Source organism: Nannospalax galili, unplaced genomic scaffold (assembly GCF_000622305.1).
Source record: "Nannospalax galili isolate Female #2095 unplaced genomic scaffold, S.galili_v1.0 scaffold761, whole genome shotgun sequence".
NCBI lineage: Eukaryota > Metazoa > Chordata > Mammalia > Rodentia > Spalacidae > Nannospalax > Nannospalax galili.
This window is the reverse complement of record NW_008346389.1, coordinates 263,597-281,149: the sequence shown is the minus strand read 5'-3', so window position 1 is coordinate 281,149 and position 17,553 is coordinate 263,597. Positions and strand designations below refer to the sequence as shown.

At 40.0% G+C, this 17,553-nt stretch overlaps 1 protein-coding gene across 5 annotated transcripts in view; it reads left to right on the top strand.

Annotated features, from left to right (window-relative positions):
* The window catches only part of Apba1 (amyloid beta precursor protein binding family A member 1), a 245,854-nt gene that overhangs the window by 36,706 nt on the left and 191,595 nt on the right, over positions 1 to 17,553 (top strand). The gene's annotated exons all lie outside the window — the stretch shown is intronic.

Below are 17,553 nucleotides of genomic sequence, written 5' to 3'. Positions count from 1 at the left end.
CATCGGTAGGATGTACCATGATTAGTATCAGAAATTAGCTGGTGTTAACGTCTGTTGCCTAATCATTATAGGAAGCAAAACTTCAGCTAATGTTCCAAATATTATCGTCTTGGCATTGATCAACTATGGGTGTCAGGTAAGTATAGAGAGGACCAACAGAAACTTGAACATATATTGATATGTTTAAAACTTGGAATTTAATTTCAATTCATGTTTTAGGCTGCTTTATTATAGGGGCCACATGTTTAAAAGTTACATTTTATATAGGGTTCTTTGTTTGTTCGTTCATTTGTTTGTTTGTTTTTGAGACAGGGTCTCCAGACCAGTCCCAGCTGGTCTGAAACTCACTATATAGACCAGGCTGTCCTGGAGCTCACAGAGATCTGCCTGCCTCTGCCTCCCAAGTTCTGGGATTAAAGGCATGTGCTACTATACCTGGCCTACTTTTGTGTAGTTTTTGCAAGAAATTTTATGTCTTTTTTTTTTTTTTTTTTTGGTCTTTTTGAGACAGGGTCTCCCTATAGCTGCAGCTGGCCTGGATTTGCTATGGAGACCAGGCTGGCCTTGAACTCACAGAGATCCACCTGCCTCTGCCTCCCAAAGTGCTGGGACTAAAGGCGTGTGCCACCACGCCCAGCATGGTTAGCTTTTTAAAATATTTTTATGTATGTACATGTATTGCCTGCATGTATATAAGTGCACCTGTGTCTTGCAATGCCTGCGGAGGACAAAAGAGGTCATCAAATCCCCTGGAAACTAGAGTTACAACTTTTAGCTGCCATGTGGGTGCTGGGATTCGAACCCGGGTCCTCTGCAAGACCAGCTAGTGTTTTTAACTGCTGAGCTACCTCTCCAGCCCCTTAAATATTTTATTTATTATTACTTTTATTATGTGATTAGTTTTTGAAGTTGTCTTCCTACTTAAAAAATTATGACGTTTTGAAACTATAGGAAATTAACATAGAAGCAGATTAACACACAAAGCATCATAGCCATGTAAAAAGATTTCAGCGTAGAAGGTCACATGAGGTTTGTTGGGTTTGTTTTTTTTTTGTTTTGTTTTGTTTTTTTACTTTATCATTTACTTCTATTCAAGAACTCCTATATGAACTCACAGGTATGGACACTTAATGGAATCTTACTTGCAAGACATCAGCAGATGAAGACAAATTGATTGTCTTTCTCTGTTCTCATTTCCAGTAATTTCAAGTAAAGCTACTTGGACACTTCCTGTATAGTATAATAAGATTTTCTAACATGTCACTATGCCCATTATTTTTCATTATCTGCTTCAGAAGTTCTTCTGGTTAATAAGCTTTCCATTGTAGAACTGAGAACATCTAAGATGCTAACAGACAGCCTTTGGAGCAGTTCCCACAGTACTCAGCTGCTGTCTGCTGCTCTCTGAATGTATCTTCCTGTGATTTTTTTTTTTTTTTCAGAAGAGGGGAATTAGCGAAGAATTCTTCAGCCAGACTTAGACTGACTTTGACTCAACTTAAGAATGGGCAGAAAAAGACCCTCATTTCTTTTCTCAGTGTAGTAATTTTCTATTTCTGCATAGCACACTACTACTTAGCAGCTTAAAATAATACACATTTCTTTCCTGAGGCTGCTATGGGCAGAAGTCTGGGCCTAGACCAGGGTTTCAGAAGACTGCAGTTGAAGTGAGTCTGGGTTGTGGTCTAGTCTGCAGGCTTGACCAGGGAAGTATCTACTTCCGTGCTCAATCAGGTCTATTCCGCATGGCTCTGGTTGCCACTGAAGATTCAGCATTTTTCTATCTGAACACACGTCTACCCACAGGTCCTTGCTGTGTGGGATTTTCAACATGTCTCCATACATCATTGAACCAGCCCACTAAACCTGAGTCTGATGTAACAGCTATGGGATTGTTCTGATGATTAATACAAGTCACAGGAAGGCGTCACAGAAGAGTATGTACAGAAGGAAATAGAGTCATTGGGATCCCTTAGGGTCATGCCCCCATAGAGCTCTTGTCTTTTTAGCCATCACGTCACATTTTTTGTTAAAGTAAGTGGTGACAAAAGATGGAAGAGAGTTGGCCTCTTTACTTTCCTAGTTGTGTGACTAATTTGTGTTTCATTCTTGTCTTTCTGTGTCATAGGAAACCCCATGGTTCTCTGGGTATGGGAGAGAGCTCCTGAGGGTGATGGAGGTCAAACAGGCTCTAGAGGAAAGGAAAGTTTGTCATCTGTGCTTTGTGTGGCATTAACAGAATTTCTGCTCAGCTCCTTACTGTGCCACCCAGGGAAGTCATTTGGGTTATAATAAGTTAACACCCAGGTGGCACACACTATGGGAGGAGTCCTATGGTCAGGGTAGGAGCTGATCCAGAACTCAGCAAGCATACCCCACCCACAGTTTCTGGGTTTGCTATAAAATTAGAATGTCTGCCCTCTCATGCAAGCCAGTGAAGGAAGGATGTATCTCTAGAGATCTAGTTAATGGAAGAATTGTTTTTCAGAGTCTGACTGAGAGGGAAGGAAAAATAAAAGCCCTAGGGTGACACTTACTGTACTGAACTATAATGAACCTACAGACAGGCTGTTTGATAATCAAAAGGGGGGAATAGAAAAAAAAGTAGTGTGACACTAAACAGTTTTTTTAATGTAATTTTGAGGCATTTAAAAATTTCTTACATTCATACCCCTTCCCTCCTTTTTTGGTCTTTTGAGACAGGGTTTCCCTGTAGCCCCAGCTGTCCTAGAACTAGCTATGTTGACTAGGCCAGCCTCTATCCCACAGAGATCTGCCTGCTTCTGCCTCCCAAGTCCTGGGATCAAAGGCATGAACCACCACACCTGGCTTTAGGGTCCATATTTTGATAGTTATTATGTAGCTTGCTTCTGTTTATAGTCTTACTAATGAGTTGTTTTTAAAGTGCTTTAAGAAATGCCTGCAGAGAGTATTAGTTTTATTCAGAATAAAGAATAGGTCAGCAGTTTGTCACATTGTATGAAGGGTTTTGAGTAGTAACTGAAAGGCACTCAGAAACATTGACAGCCAGAATTATAGAGGTAGAAACCTACAAAAGTAAAGGCATTATTTAAAACAATCATGCTGAATTTGTCCAAGATTTTTCCCCCGTAAGTGCTGTTTTTCTCCCACTGGCCTCAGGATTATAAGCTTTGGGGGCTTATGGTTGGCATTAATAGGTAAATACCTATAAGGAGATACTGCTGGCCTTTCTGGTTAGCAGTCAACATAAAATCATAATATTTCTTTCCTCTCTAGATTTGGAAAGGCTATGTGCAATTCCATTCTCTGCAGGAGGTTTGGTCAAGTCTTAAAGAGTAAATTCATATAAACAGACCTAAGTACCAAGAGCTTCTCAGAAACCTGCTGGCAGATAAAGAGGCAGCACTGTCACTTTCTGAGTCTGTGTTTTTCAGGAGGTGTGTGTTGGTGCACTTTAGTTCACAGCATGCACTTACGTTCTTCTGTTACATTCAAACTCATCTGTTAATGGGAAGGCAACTGCATATGAAAATGGGGAAATATTGATTTAAATTTTATTTATTGTTTTACCATTACTGTTTTTTATATCATTCTTTAATAATACTAATCACTCCTAATGTACATTTTTAAAATAACAGTTTTTCCCATGCAATATAAAGAGCCTTATAAGCAAAATCAGAATCAGTACAGCTGCTCTTAATTTTCATCAGTGCTTATGGATGAAGTTCAGTTCATCATCAACACAGCCACATGTATCACCAATATGCATCCTATTCTTTGATGACCTTATGAACTTCTGAACCATATTTAGAATCTACCAGTTATTTAAGAACAATATTGATCCAAATGCTTGAATAAAAATTTCACATGATCTGTACTTAACAAATTGCTTGTTTCCTAGACCCAGAATAACTTTTAAAAGATAATGTTTGAGTCTCCCTCTTATCACAGTTTAATAAAACTTTTTTAGATGATCAGAATACTATTGGTTATACTGACCCAATAATGTACTTAAGAATGACTCTACCCAGAGAGAATTTATTTATGTACAGAGAGAATTTATACGGGGGTAAATCCAAGCCCAGTGGCATACTTTGCACCCTTGCATGCTCAAGCTCACAGTATGTACTGAATGAATCAAAAGATCTCATGATCATGGGGTATATTCAACAAAGTCAGTGAACAAATGAAAAATTTGAACTATGTGTTACTTAAATTAGACCTGGCAGAAGACAGTGATTTAAACTAATTGGTCTATGAATGACACATTCTGAACTCAATGCTTGAGTCCTAAGATTTTTTTAGGATGTGTAGCAGTCAGGGAGCTGGAGATATGGTTCACTGGTTGAGAAGGCATGCTGCTCTTTCAGAGGACCTGAGTTCAGTTCCCAGTACCCACCTCAGTGGCTCAACCACCTGTAACTCCAGCTCCAGGAAATCCAACACCCACTTCTGGCCTCCAAGGCCACCTGCACACATGTGGCATACGTTCACACAGGCACACATACATACATATATACAAGTAAATATGCTTTAAAAGATAGTCCCAGCACTTGGGAGGCAGAGGCAGACAGATCACTGTGAGTTCAAGGCCAGCCTGGTCTATATAGTGAGTTCCAGGACAGCTGGGGCTACAGGAAGACCCTGTCTCAAAAAGACCAAAAAAAAAAAAAAAAAAAAAAGATGTAGCATCCAAGACTGGAGATGGCTTAGTGGTTAAGAGTGCATGCTTCTCTTCCAGAGGACCTGAGTTTGGTTCCCAGCCCCCACAGTAAGTGACTCACAACTACCTGTAACTCCAGTTCCAGGGATCCCATACCTCTGGCCTCCAAGGGCACCTGCACTCAGGCACATACACACATACAGATAACACACATAATTTTAAATTAATTAAAAATTTAAAATATAAATATATTTTATATAATTAAATTTTTTAAAAAATTTAATGTTAGCATTCGTCAGACAACTTCAGGGTTTCTCATATTCAGTGGTTCTACAAATATCTGTGGACCTATTATGGGCCAGTCATGGTTCTAGACTAGAAATGCCACAGTGGTCAATAGAGACAAGTACCTGTTCTTAAGGTGGTTACAGTCCATTTGAGGCAGTAAATAAGGCAAAAGTCTTTGTGGCCATGATGTAGCAGGAAAGGAGAAAACAGTAGACTTTATATGGCTTGGGAGGGAATTTGAGTTTAAGCACTGACTGAACCTAAAGATCCTTGGAATGTCAACTCCATGAAGGTAGTGGGGAGGCAGAGGGGTGGGGAGGAGTCTTTTGCTGAGGATTGGTTATTTGTAGGTCTGTATCTAACAAAGACTAGTTGTTACCTATTTTTCCTTTCCAATAGGAAGACAAGCCTGGAAAATATATTCCTAGTAGAGAGAGTTTAACGTTGTGACGGTTTGGATAAGAATGTCCTTCATAGGCTTCAAATATTTGGACATTTTTTCCCAGTAGGTGGCACTGTTTTGGGAGGTCTTAGAAGGTGTGGTCATGCTGGAGGAAGCCCGTCACTGGGGGTGAGCTTAGAGAGTTCTTAAGGCTTGCTGGATCTCCAGTCACTCTGCTTCCTGTGCCTTGTGAGCGCTTAGCTTCTGCTCCTACTCCAACCACTTCTGCTGCCATGCCTCCCCACCATGATGGACTCTTGTCCCTTTGGAACCATAAGCTAAATAAACTCTTCCTTTTATAAGTTCCCTTGGTTGCAGTGTTTTATTACAGCAACAGAAAAGTAATTAATACGAACATTTTACTTTATTATTGATGTTGACCTAAATTCAACTCTGCCTCTGCATTTGTGAAAACTTAATCTATAAAGCATAGTCTGCTGTTTAAAACCCTTGACCGAGTTCTCGTCATATTTTGTTTCAAAGAATAATGTAATCTCTTAGAAATTTGACTTTTGTGGGTAAAACTCAGAACACATTTAGTCTTCAGATGAGGCATGAACCAGGTCCTTGTAATGTGCTGGGCATCTCACCTCAGCTCTATGGGGTCTGGTGGGGACAGCTGCAGGCACTGAGCCAGGGCCCCTACACTCACAGAAAATGCTTTTTAAAAATAGTCACTAAAAATTAAAGTAATTATTGGGAATAGAAAAATTGTTCAAACTTAAATGCATTTTCCATCTGGGATGTTGCTTTGGTCTGAGTAAATTGTTTGGCAGAATATGAATGAACACTGTTGGCTCTGGAAGGGTAACAGGTGTTTGAGTCCTAAGCATAACCCTACCATCATAGGCTGGTCTTAGGCATTCTGGCCACCCACTTAAAATTCACAGTATTATAAGTTTATGCTATTCTTTATTAAATTTAGAAAATGTCAATTTTTACTGAAAACTGGTTTAAGCTAAACAGTAATCCTACTTTAGGCCTCTGGGAACTTTCTGGAATTTCATATCTGGAATCCCTCAGAAACAGTTTGCCAATGTATTCTTAATATAGGTTATAAATGGGTGAAAATGAAAAAAAATGATTATTATAATTTGTTTTATATTTTATATTGCTTTACATTTCCAAAAATACACTCATGCCAACCTCATGTGTATCCATGTGACAGAGATTACAAAAGATCTCAGGATAGCCCCATGTAAGAAGTGTCATCACACATCAGACATTAAAGTGGCCTACCCAAGGTCAGAAGCTAAAACAGTAAAACTGTCCACCAGTTTGGCTCAAACCTTATAAAACGTGTAAAATTGAGTTTCCCAATATTGGGACTGATCATGTGCCACTCAATGGCCTGAAGCCTGTTAAAATGCAGGTTCCTAGGTCCCACCCCAAACCTCCTGCATTAAACTATCCAGGTTTAGAGGCCAGGAACCTGCATATTAAAGTAACCCCTCCCCAGCTGATTTACATGGATTTAAATTGAGAACATTTAGTGTAAAAAGCAGTTTATCTAGCAGTCAGCTGGTGACCAAATTGTGAGGTCAGAGAAGATTCTATGTGACCTGTCTCTCTCTTGCTCTGAATATGTCCCTCACTCCCTCCCTGACTTTAAATTTGCTCCCTGTGGCCATTTATCAGATCCTCTCTGAGAGGAGTGTTGTACAAAGGCTGAAAGTGCCACTCTTCCACAGGACTTCTGCTTTTTAAGAGTTGCATTCTTCAGAAAGAAAAGAAAATCTACTGGAGATGTGGAGGAGGCATTTGGGAATGAGGAAAACAAGACCCCCATGAACCATAAAATCACCTCTTGTCATCTGTTTGAGTGCAGCCTCTGGGCAGATTGGGGTACAGAAAACCAGAAAAAGTGGAAACACTGAAGTCTAAGCACCCCCAAAAGCCACACATTTGAAAACAACCATAGCTTGCTTGATAGCATGGGTTTTGGGTGAGGACCCTCTAAGCTACTCAAACTTGCTATTTTCCAGACTTTTCATGTACAGTGTGGCTATTTGAGCCAAGATCATGTCAGACACTGGCCTACACTGATAAAGCTTGGCCTTATCTTTCTAGTGGGACCTATGGCTCTGCCAAGAAAGTGGACAATTGAGTCATGAGGTCATTGTTCAGTCTGTTGCTGCCTGGTCTGATCACAAAGGCAACACATACTGTTTCTAAGGGCTTTGATTGCCAAAATAGCCAAGGACAAGAGCTGCTTTCCAAACATTCAGTGGCTTTTAAAGTTGGGAAATCTTACTTGTCATCCCTACTGAAACTTCCAGAGAAGGTCTTTAGTATGACAGGAATTTAGAATAAAGTTGTTCTTAGATATGTGAAAGCGTACAAAATTCCTAAAGGCTTCTTTCAAATGAAAAAGCATAAAATAGGCTTTGTTTCCCCTTGCAGTGAGGATTTTTGTGACCAAGTGACCTCATAGGTCAGAAACTACTTTTAATAGCATTTATCACTACAGGTGGAAGAACTCATGAGTCCTAGGTGGAACTTCCCTACTCATGGAAGGAACCACACATAGACACACTCATATTTAGTCACCTTTAAACATTAAGCCCATGGTATAGAATTCGTTTCTTCACTTTGGTCAGTGTTGGAGATCTGTATGATATACAAGCTTTGCTCTGTCTCTCATGCTGAGATGTGAGGCAAGTGGGCTAATCCTGCTGGATCTTTGATTCATTATCTTTGATGGGAAGGGAATGGGTTGAATCAGTGGATCCAAAACACACGTGTCACTCCAGATTTCTGGAGCCCATCCTAGACCAACTGAGACACAGTCTGATTCTGGGCCGTGGGAATATATGTTTATTAGACATCCCCCTCCCCTAATGATTCAAGTCCTCCTTGAGTTTGGTGGCTACTCTATCAGATGATTTTTAAAGTATCCTCTAGCTTTGATTGGTCAGATATCAGGTTCCTGTGGGATGATAGAACATGGTTTGTTGCTAATCATAGCCAACACTGGGTTCCAATTAATTACCTCACTTCTGCCAGATGCCATGGTCTATTCACTAGTAGAAGGCAGATTAACGATCACAAAACATTGCCTAAAAAGCTGCTGGGCCTTATTCATTCATATAGTTCCTTTTATTTTCATTGAGAAGAGTTATAATGTGTCTAATGCATATGAACTTATTTGTCCCCCATAGCCTCTATCCCATGGTCCTACAGTTGATAAGTAGTGGGGCAGGACTTGAACTCCAACCATCTGACCCAAGAGTCAGGCACTCAGCTGCTGCACTATTTGGTTTGCCATTGGCTTTTCCTCCAAAGTTGAAAAGTGTTTGATATTACTGCAGTGGGTTAGCAGAGTGGCTGTGAGGCAAGGGAAGATCTGTTGGGATAGCTGAACTTGAGATACATTTGGACCATGGGAATACTTTGGTCTTGACTCAGAGGTAGAAACATGACTGTAAGAGCAGATCAAGAAGATATCAGAGGGGCTGGAGAGATGGCTCAGGGGTTAAGAGCATTGACTGCTCTTGCAGAGGACCCGGGTTAGATTCCCAGCACCCACATGGCAGCTACGAACCATCCTTAACTCCAGTTCCAGGGGAATCTGAAGCCCTCTTCTGACCTCTGTGATACTGTACAACACAGGTGCACTCACATACATGCAGGCAATATACTCGTACACATAAAATAAAAATAATAAAATTAAAAAAAGACAATATCAGAGCAGACAGGGATGGTGTGGGATGGATGGAGTACCAAGTGCAGGGAGAACTGTGGAGAAGAGCCATGGCACGGTGTCCTTCCTGGGCAGGAGGAACTAGGGCTCAAGGAAAGAAAAAAGAACAGTCAAAGAACAATAGGAATAGCCAGGAAACCAAGAGAACAGAGATTTTCTCCAGTTAAGGCAAGATCAACAGTGTCAGGTAGTGCTGTATCAGATACATAAAAACTAGAGAGATGCCAGCAACTGAGCAGCTATGCCATTACCTCCAAGAGCTTTCAGTGGCATTGAAATACCAGGTGACAGGACTAGAGCTGGCTCAGAGGACCCGGATTTGGTTCCCAGCACCCACATGATGGGATCCAACACCCTCTTCTGTCCTCAGCAGGCATTGCTGAGGGTGCATGGGTGCAGGCAAAACATTCATACACACAAAATAAAAATAAGTAAGAATTTAAAAAAGAAGATACACCAGATGTCAAGGTAATCAAATGATGTTAATGCCCTGAATTTAATTCATGTAGTCTTGGGTAAGATGATACATGTGAAGTTAACACTATTAAAACCCCTCTCACATTACAAGAACTGGATGGCCAGGCAGGTGGTACCGCTCTGACTTCAGCATCTTTAAACTCATTTCACTGGTAATGATATTAACTACCACTTAGTTCATGCTTATTTTATGCCAATCACTTATCCTTACATACATCCTGTCCACCCCGGTTTCGTAGATCAGAAAGCTACAGCACTGAGGTTTGAAATCACTTGCCCAACATCGAGCAATTAGTGAAGAGAGTCCCAGCCATTGGTTCAGTCTTCCCAGTACAGCCTATGCCCTGCTGCAGCCTGGGTTGCTCTTCTCTTCTGAGCCTGGCTACTTTTTGCCTATACAGCTCCTGGGGTGGCTGGACTGGCCAAGCCTACTCACTCTAACCCCCATCAGCATTTCCAGTAGGTTCAAATGACTGGGGCGGCAGCTTTCTGACCCTGGTTACCTTTTTGCCAGGCGCAGAAGGAAGAAATGACTGTTGCTTTTCTTACCATCTCTAGGGACAGGCCCCCCAGCCCACTGCCATGCTGGTTACAACCTGTTTTGTCTTTCACCTTATTCCTTTCATTGTCTTACTGATCACTGTCAGTGCCCAGTTACGGGGGGAGGGGGAGTGGGTAAAATTAATGTCAGATTTTTCCCTGGATTGGAAAATATCTTTTTTAGCCCACTAGACCATTCTCAAGAGAAATTGGAGGGTTCTTGCACTGACTGCCACCCCTAATTTGATGAGACAGAAAGAGGTAATTCGGGTAACTTGGACTGAGCATTTTGGAAGACAGGTAGGGCTTTGAGACTAAGATGTCTAAGGAAGGTTGTTTCTACTGCACTACTTAATTGCTTGTTTCGAGTGTTGGGAATTCTTTTTCCCTAAGTTCCAGACTAGGTTTCAGGTAACTTTTCAAATAGAAATCCAGAAGACAGACGTGGAATGGAAATTTTCTATCACTAAGCAGAAAGTAGTATGTATGTGTAAGGGTGTGTGTGTAATGTCCAGGTACCCCATCAGTGTGAACAAATTGGTTAGTCTATGTCCACTCAAATCCAAAACTGAAGAGGTGAATGTGCATCTGTCTTGATCTTTGTCACAAAGAAAGCTTTAGTGTGTAAGCTAATAAACTTTTCTGTTGTCCCAGTCAATACACAGGGAAGTGGGAACGGGAGCCTGTCTTTTAATGACTATGAGGCCTCTTGTGCTTTTTCAGGGGATGGAAATGTGGTGTGTCTTGTCTTGTATGGCTCCTGGTATCTGGCAGAACCCATATTCTGAGCCTCACAACATTCACCTAAAACAAACAGGAGGGAGATTAACCTGGTCTTTATAGCTAAGAAAACAAAGATCCAGAGAGATTAAGCAATTTGTGCAAGGTCACATAGCTAGTAAAGGTAGGGCTAAAGTAGCAAGCATGCTTATAGTATTTATGAGTCTCATATTTTATTCCCTAATTTATAGAGACCTTTCCAGTTGCTTCCATAGTTTTTTTCAGCTTTCAAGAGTGACTATTACATAATCAGTTCAAGAATTTACATTTCTAAAGTAATGTCTATGCTATGAATGCAATTTCTTTCCTTACGGCTTAAAAACATTTATTGTCAGTGTATGTACATGTATGACTATGTGTACTTAATATGATGGTGAGGGATGCATTCTATGGTGCGTTTGTGGAGATCAGAAAACACCTTTAATGAAGTTAGTTTCTTCTGTGGGTTCTGGGTTCAAACTCAGGTCACTAGGCTTACACATCTTGCTGGGAACAGTTTTGTTTTGTTTTGTTTTTAGGATATAGAAGTTTGATGGGTTTTTATTTCTTTTTTTTAAATAAATAATTTATTGAGAATTTCATACATGCATATAAGGTGTTTTGATCAAATCCATACCCACTCCCTCCCCTCCAACTCCTCCCATATCTCCCCATCACTTTTTTCTGATAACTTCATGTACTCTTTCTTATTCTTTTCTTCATTTGTTTATTTTTATGGGGATTTTGACTACTCTAACGCCCACCCCTGAAGAGGTAACCCTAAAATCTTTTAAGGATTAGATAAAAGCTCCCAAATATTTTCAACATTTTTTGCCTTTGGAGTGGAGTACGTTGCTAAGAGGCTGAAGGGCATTGTGACTTTTAGCCAAGAAACTGGCTACTTTTCTTTGGGGTCTTCACGCCTTAAGTGCCTAGCCAATTCCTACCTCCTATTTTTATCACACCACCCTCTGAAGAGTTTACCCAAATTGCCAATAGGGAATCGGGACGCAGACTGCTCTGGCTTCTTCATGCTGAACAGGGATGCAGGGTGAGGCAATTGGGGTACCCCCTTCAGTGGATCTATCTCAAAGACTCCCAAATTGCATAACTCTTAACTATAGGGAGAAAAAGAAGGTCCTAGACCAATGCCTGGGAGATATGACAGAGAAGTGATGGGAAGAATAATTAGTATTACAAGTGTTAGGGAACCAGAAAAAAGTCACAACAGGGAAAATTTCAAATGTCCATTGGAATTTCTTGATGAGAGCTTCCAAACCCATCCCTCTATTAGGTTCCTCCTCATTTTTCTTTTGTCTGCCAAGGCTGTACTCAAGAGTGATGGACTCAGGATAACAAATTTATCCATCATTTTAGAACAATAGCTGGTTGTCTCCCTTAGCTACAGGTGGGCACTACAGTACTGGAGACCAAGATTTGAAGTCTTACATCTGAGCAGCACGTTGTGGCTAGGAACAAAATCATCAATGAGAAATAACTGTCTAAATCACTTTTTATAGAGACTTAAGCCTAATGTCTGGGAAGTGTAATCCCTTAAACTCTTCAAGAAATATGCTGATGACTTTATTCTTTGGTTATACTTTCCTTTTGGGTGTTTAAGACAGTTGGTCAATTTATTTTTACACTTAAGGTGATTTGAAGATCTGTTCCTCAGGGGTCACTTGGGCTTGGGAGGAGCTCCTGGCTCCTTTCTTTTACCAGTTCCATCTATGTGAAGGTAAGTCAAAGGTCCTGCTCAACCATGTCTGGCTTCACTTGGAAGTACAAATGAGATGTTTCCTCTGAGCTGACCCTCCTCTTTGTAAACTGGACACTAGTTCAAGTCCATTTCATGGGGTCTCCATGCCCTCCCTGAACAAGAGGACAGGTGACTCACCACAGTTACAGGACATTTTGAGAGATGTTCCATAGTCCCCTGGAACTTAGTCGACCTTGGAGGGCAAGGGGCAAAAACTGTCCTTTAAGTCCCTCTGACCACATTAGTATAGGCCTCAAACTATGGCTGTTAAACATCCAATAAGGTTAGTTCCACCAGTCTGGTACTTTTAATTATCATGTGCTATGTAGATATGGCTTAGGTAAAGAACCAAATATTCTCAGATAAACCTTGACTAGATATATATTTTGTTCCTTAAACTAGTTGACTAAACTATGACCATAGAAATTTTAAGATTATGTGTATATTATTTTTGTCTCATCCTTTATATATCATAAGAAACCTACACAGACCTTCATCACTTGCTTAGGCTTTCTCATTTTTTCTATTTTGGAAAATATCCCCATTCCCATATCCTTTCAACATCTTTTACATTCTTATTTTCTTTTTTAATAATTATGAGACATAATAGCATTAATAAGTTTTCCATTGGTTGTGAAACTTCCTTTCCTAGGGATGCTAATCAATGCTTATTCCCTTTTAAGGTTCTAGTGTCAAGCCAATGTTTGGTTAAAATTTTTACTGTGGAACCAATGAATTTGGATCAGTTTTTAAAGATATATATTTCCATTTACCATTTGATAAATTTCTCTAAGTTTTAAGTTTCCCTTGAATTCTCTCAAAACAGCCAACACTCTGCTTGTTTTAATAAACGTTGGCAGATAGAGTTTTATAACCTACTATATATTTAGAGCCTCCTTAGTTAAGAAGAACTCAAAGCTCTTAGGAACTTCCATGTACCAGATACTTCACTGGCTGCTTTGCAGGCCACATGCTGATTTGCTTCCCACAGCCTATGAGTGGGCATCGCCACTCCTGTCCTGGAGATAGGACGTGTGGAAGGCTGAGAGATTTACCTAGGTTATCAGTCGACAGCCTGCAGAGTTAGGATGTGAACTCTAATCTTCTGGCTCCACCACGTTCATATCTTTTCTTCTGTGTAATAGCTTTTGAAAAAAAATAAAGATTGAAAATACTTTGCCAGGAATTTCTGATGGTAGATCTTATGCCCTGGCCTCTCTGATGACAGAGAATACACTAGGTTCTCTTTGGGCCTGAGCCAGTGATCCTGGACCTCCCCTCCTGATCTGCCCATTACCCTGGTCTAATGTGATTTGTCATAACCCTCTGCTTTATCATAACCCAAATGGGCTTTGATAGGACATAACTGGCCATCCTGATTTCCACTCCGCTGCTTTCCATAGGAGGTTTCATCTTCTTCCTCTTGCAATGGTTGTTCAAACACCCACCTTAACTTCCTTCTAGGGCATCAAATGTATCCTACTTATATTTAGTTGCTTCAGAATCTAGAATGGCATCTCTTGCACATAGGAAGACTACACTAAATATTGAGTGAATGATCCTGAGTTAAGGGAAGCTGAGTGGTTCCAAGACAGCTGGTACCAAGCCAGTGGCTTATGTCATCCTCTCTTGAAGAGACTGAAAAGCTTTGGGGACACTTGGCCCACAAAGCTAGTACCTTCTACTATGAGCTTCTTAAAGAGCTAAGCCCCATTCCTTTTGCTAATTAAAGTGACTAATTCAATAAGTACATGGCTTGCTTTCTGCCATTACCCAGTCCAGATCACTAGTCAGTCACTGTTCACTCATGGTGCTGATGATTCCCACACAGTGTTCAAGACAGACCTTACCCAGCAATTAAGGTTGGCATTTAAGAAAATGCTCCTTCTGTGTTGCTCTACTGTGGTGTGTGTTTGTGTGTGTGTGTGTGTGTGTGTGTGTGTGTCCACACATAAGTTTGACAGTAGAACAGCTGGAGCCGAGGGCTTTAACTTTGCTATTATCTGTATGTCAGTAAACATGCAGCCTGGATCTTCTGATTGACAAGAGAGACAGATTTAGAAGGAAACAATGGCACAACCAATGCGAAAGTATTCAATACCACTGAATTGCATACCTAAAAATAGCTATGATAATAAATTCTAGATTATATATATTTTACAACATTTTTAAAAGCAAAGTTCAAATATTTATTTAAAATTCAAATATTTGGTGTTGATAGTTGCACGGCTGAGTAGTAATAATGTGTAGAGGTTTAGAGGACAGTGGAGAGGTAGCTAAGTCCCATTAACTGTCTACAGTTTTATCATCTCAACACTTCCCCCAAGTCTATAGTAAATATGTACCATGATCTGAAATGAATTGAATATTAAACTGAATTTCTGGCTCTTAGTAGTGGGGGGAACAGTCCACAGGTGTTTGCTGATGACCACAATGGGCCAATCTAGACATGATTCAGACAAACATTACCCATTCTCCTGATCTCTTTTGTGCTGCTGTCACAAGAACAGTACAGACTGGGTAATTGATAAAGAACAGAAACTCACTTCCTCACAGTTGGAGATTGAGAAATCCAAGATCAGCACATGAGCACCTGGTGAGGACCTGCTTGCTGTGTTACATGGCAAAAGGCTGAAGGGTCAAAGGATGAGCCCCCTCCTCCAGCCCTTTAATAGAGATGCCTAATCCTGCTTACAAGGGAGGAGCTTTCATAGTCTAAAGATCTCTCAATGGCTCCATGTTTTTAAGTACTACCATGTTGGAAATTGAATTTTGGTTGGGACATTTTTGAACCTAACAGCCACTACTGATTGTCCAGGGTAGATTTAATTACTTCTTAGTTGCTACATGATACCCTCTTACTAGTGTATAAACCTTTTCTTCTGACTTTTGACTTACACAGATTGACTACTAGTCTATCAGTTTGGTGTGGGGGAGCAGAACTGAGGATCTAAGCCAGAGCCTTGCACAAGTTAGGCAAGTACTCACCATTGAGCTCCACCTCCTAACCTTTCTGAAGTTTTATTTTGAGTCAACACTTACTAAATTGTCCAGGTTGGCCTTGAACTTGCCTCCTGCCTTGTCCTCCCAAGTCACTGGGGTTACATTCAGCACAATGTCCCGCCACACTATAAATCTTGTTTATTGCACTTGGCACCATTTCTTCCTCATGCTTCCCAGTATGATGCCTGTCAGGAATTGGGAGAAATGTTTTTAAGTTGTTGAATGAACAAATAACTAAACTGATATTTTAGATTAAAAACAGATCCTACACCATGTTAACTATTACTCACTTGCAAATATAAATATAGAAGACGGTGAGGTGGTAAGAAGGTATATCTAGCACAGAGAGGAATAGGAAGGGATGGAAACCAGAAAACTGGGCCTCAAAGTTGAGAAAGTGTGCTTAACTGGGACTGTGGCCAAGCCCTACTTCTCTCTCTGGGTGCTCTTTGATTCAATTTGCTTTAGGTAATTGTATGTAATTCCTCCCTGTGTCTTTATCAGCACTTCTTAAGAGGACAAGATGACCCAATGGGGCCCTCTTGAAGAGCTCAGTGTTCATAGAGACTCCTTCCTGGAAATGTTGAAGCAGCATGTCAGAAATTCTGTCTCTACAGAGGCTGGTGCCTTGAATAAATAGGACTGTTCCAATGCAGTGGTTTCTCTTCCTAAACTGTCATCATTCTCTCTCTGAATTTTCTCTCTGGGCCTTTGGACCCTGAGTAATAACAATGGATATTGGCTCTAGTTCTGCTCTCTCCTACTCCTTGTCCCCTTTCCTCTTGAGTAATCAGATGCTAATAGAGATTCAAAAATTCCTTGCAGTTTCAAAAAGGTGCACCATATGGATTAAGCTGTGCCTAATCTGGCATGGGCACATTAATGTATCACTCTAGCAGTTTCTACCTTGCTAAACATTTCTATTTTTTACTACTGAGTTTGCAGCCAACAGTGTTCATCATTTTAATTAAAAAGATTCTGTGATTTCCAAATACTAAGTATTCTAGGGGGAATACCAGGGCTTATAAAGAATGAGTTGTAGGGTAGTTTAGAGTATTATGCACTTCCTATTAGGTAAATGTGATAATCTATTATGATCAAAGTAATCTAAAATTAGTAGATGTGGCCTGTTTCCATTGGAAGCCACATTGTTAACTCTGCTATTTTCTAGGCATAATCTGATAAAATAACTAACACTGATTTTGTTCTTATTATAGGAAACATGTTAAGTGCTTTATGTGTACAGCCTCACAAATACCCTCCCTATGAGAGAGCTATTGGCAATATTCCCATTCTATAGATAAGGAAACCAAGACTTAATTTACCTAAGAACTGGTTCAGTCAAACAACCAAAAAGAGTCAGCCCTGAGATTCCAAACTAACCAGTGTCTCTGAGGCCACAGCTGGCTCGATTCCTGCCTAGTCCTCCCTTTGATGAGCCATCCATTGGCACAGATCAGTTTTTTTTTTAAATACAAAATACATTTATTCTTTTCAAGGGAAGACTAAATAACCTTAAATGCAAATATCAAAGAGAAGTGTATCAGAAATAACTATAAGTAAAAAATTAGCTATGCAAATAGCTATAAAAGTAGGAGAAAGTCTGTACATGTTAAATGCAGATGCAAATTTTTTCCAGTTAATTATTTATTTAATAACCACATACTTAGAAGAAGCATTTCATTACAACAGCATTAACATATTCAATAACATTTTTCTAAGCTAAGACGCATCTTTTTCAAAATTGGCTGTAAATTTTTAGGTTTACAGTTGAATTATTACAGTTATACAATATTTTACTCAGTATAAACCCTATAAGACATAAAATTAAATGAAGTTTTAACCTTTAAAAAAGATCTTCATTTCATTATTAAAATACACAGCTTTCATATAGAAAAATTCTTTTTCAATGCAATTGATATTGGAAGTTTGCACAT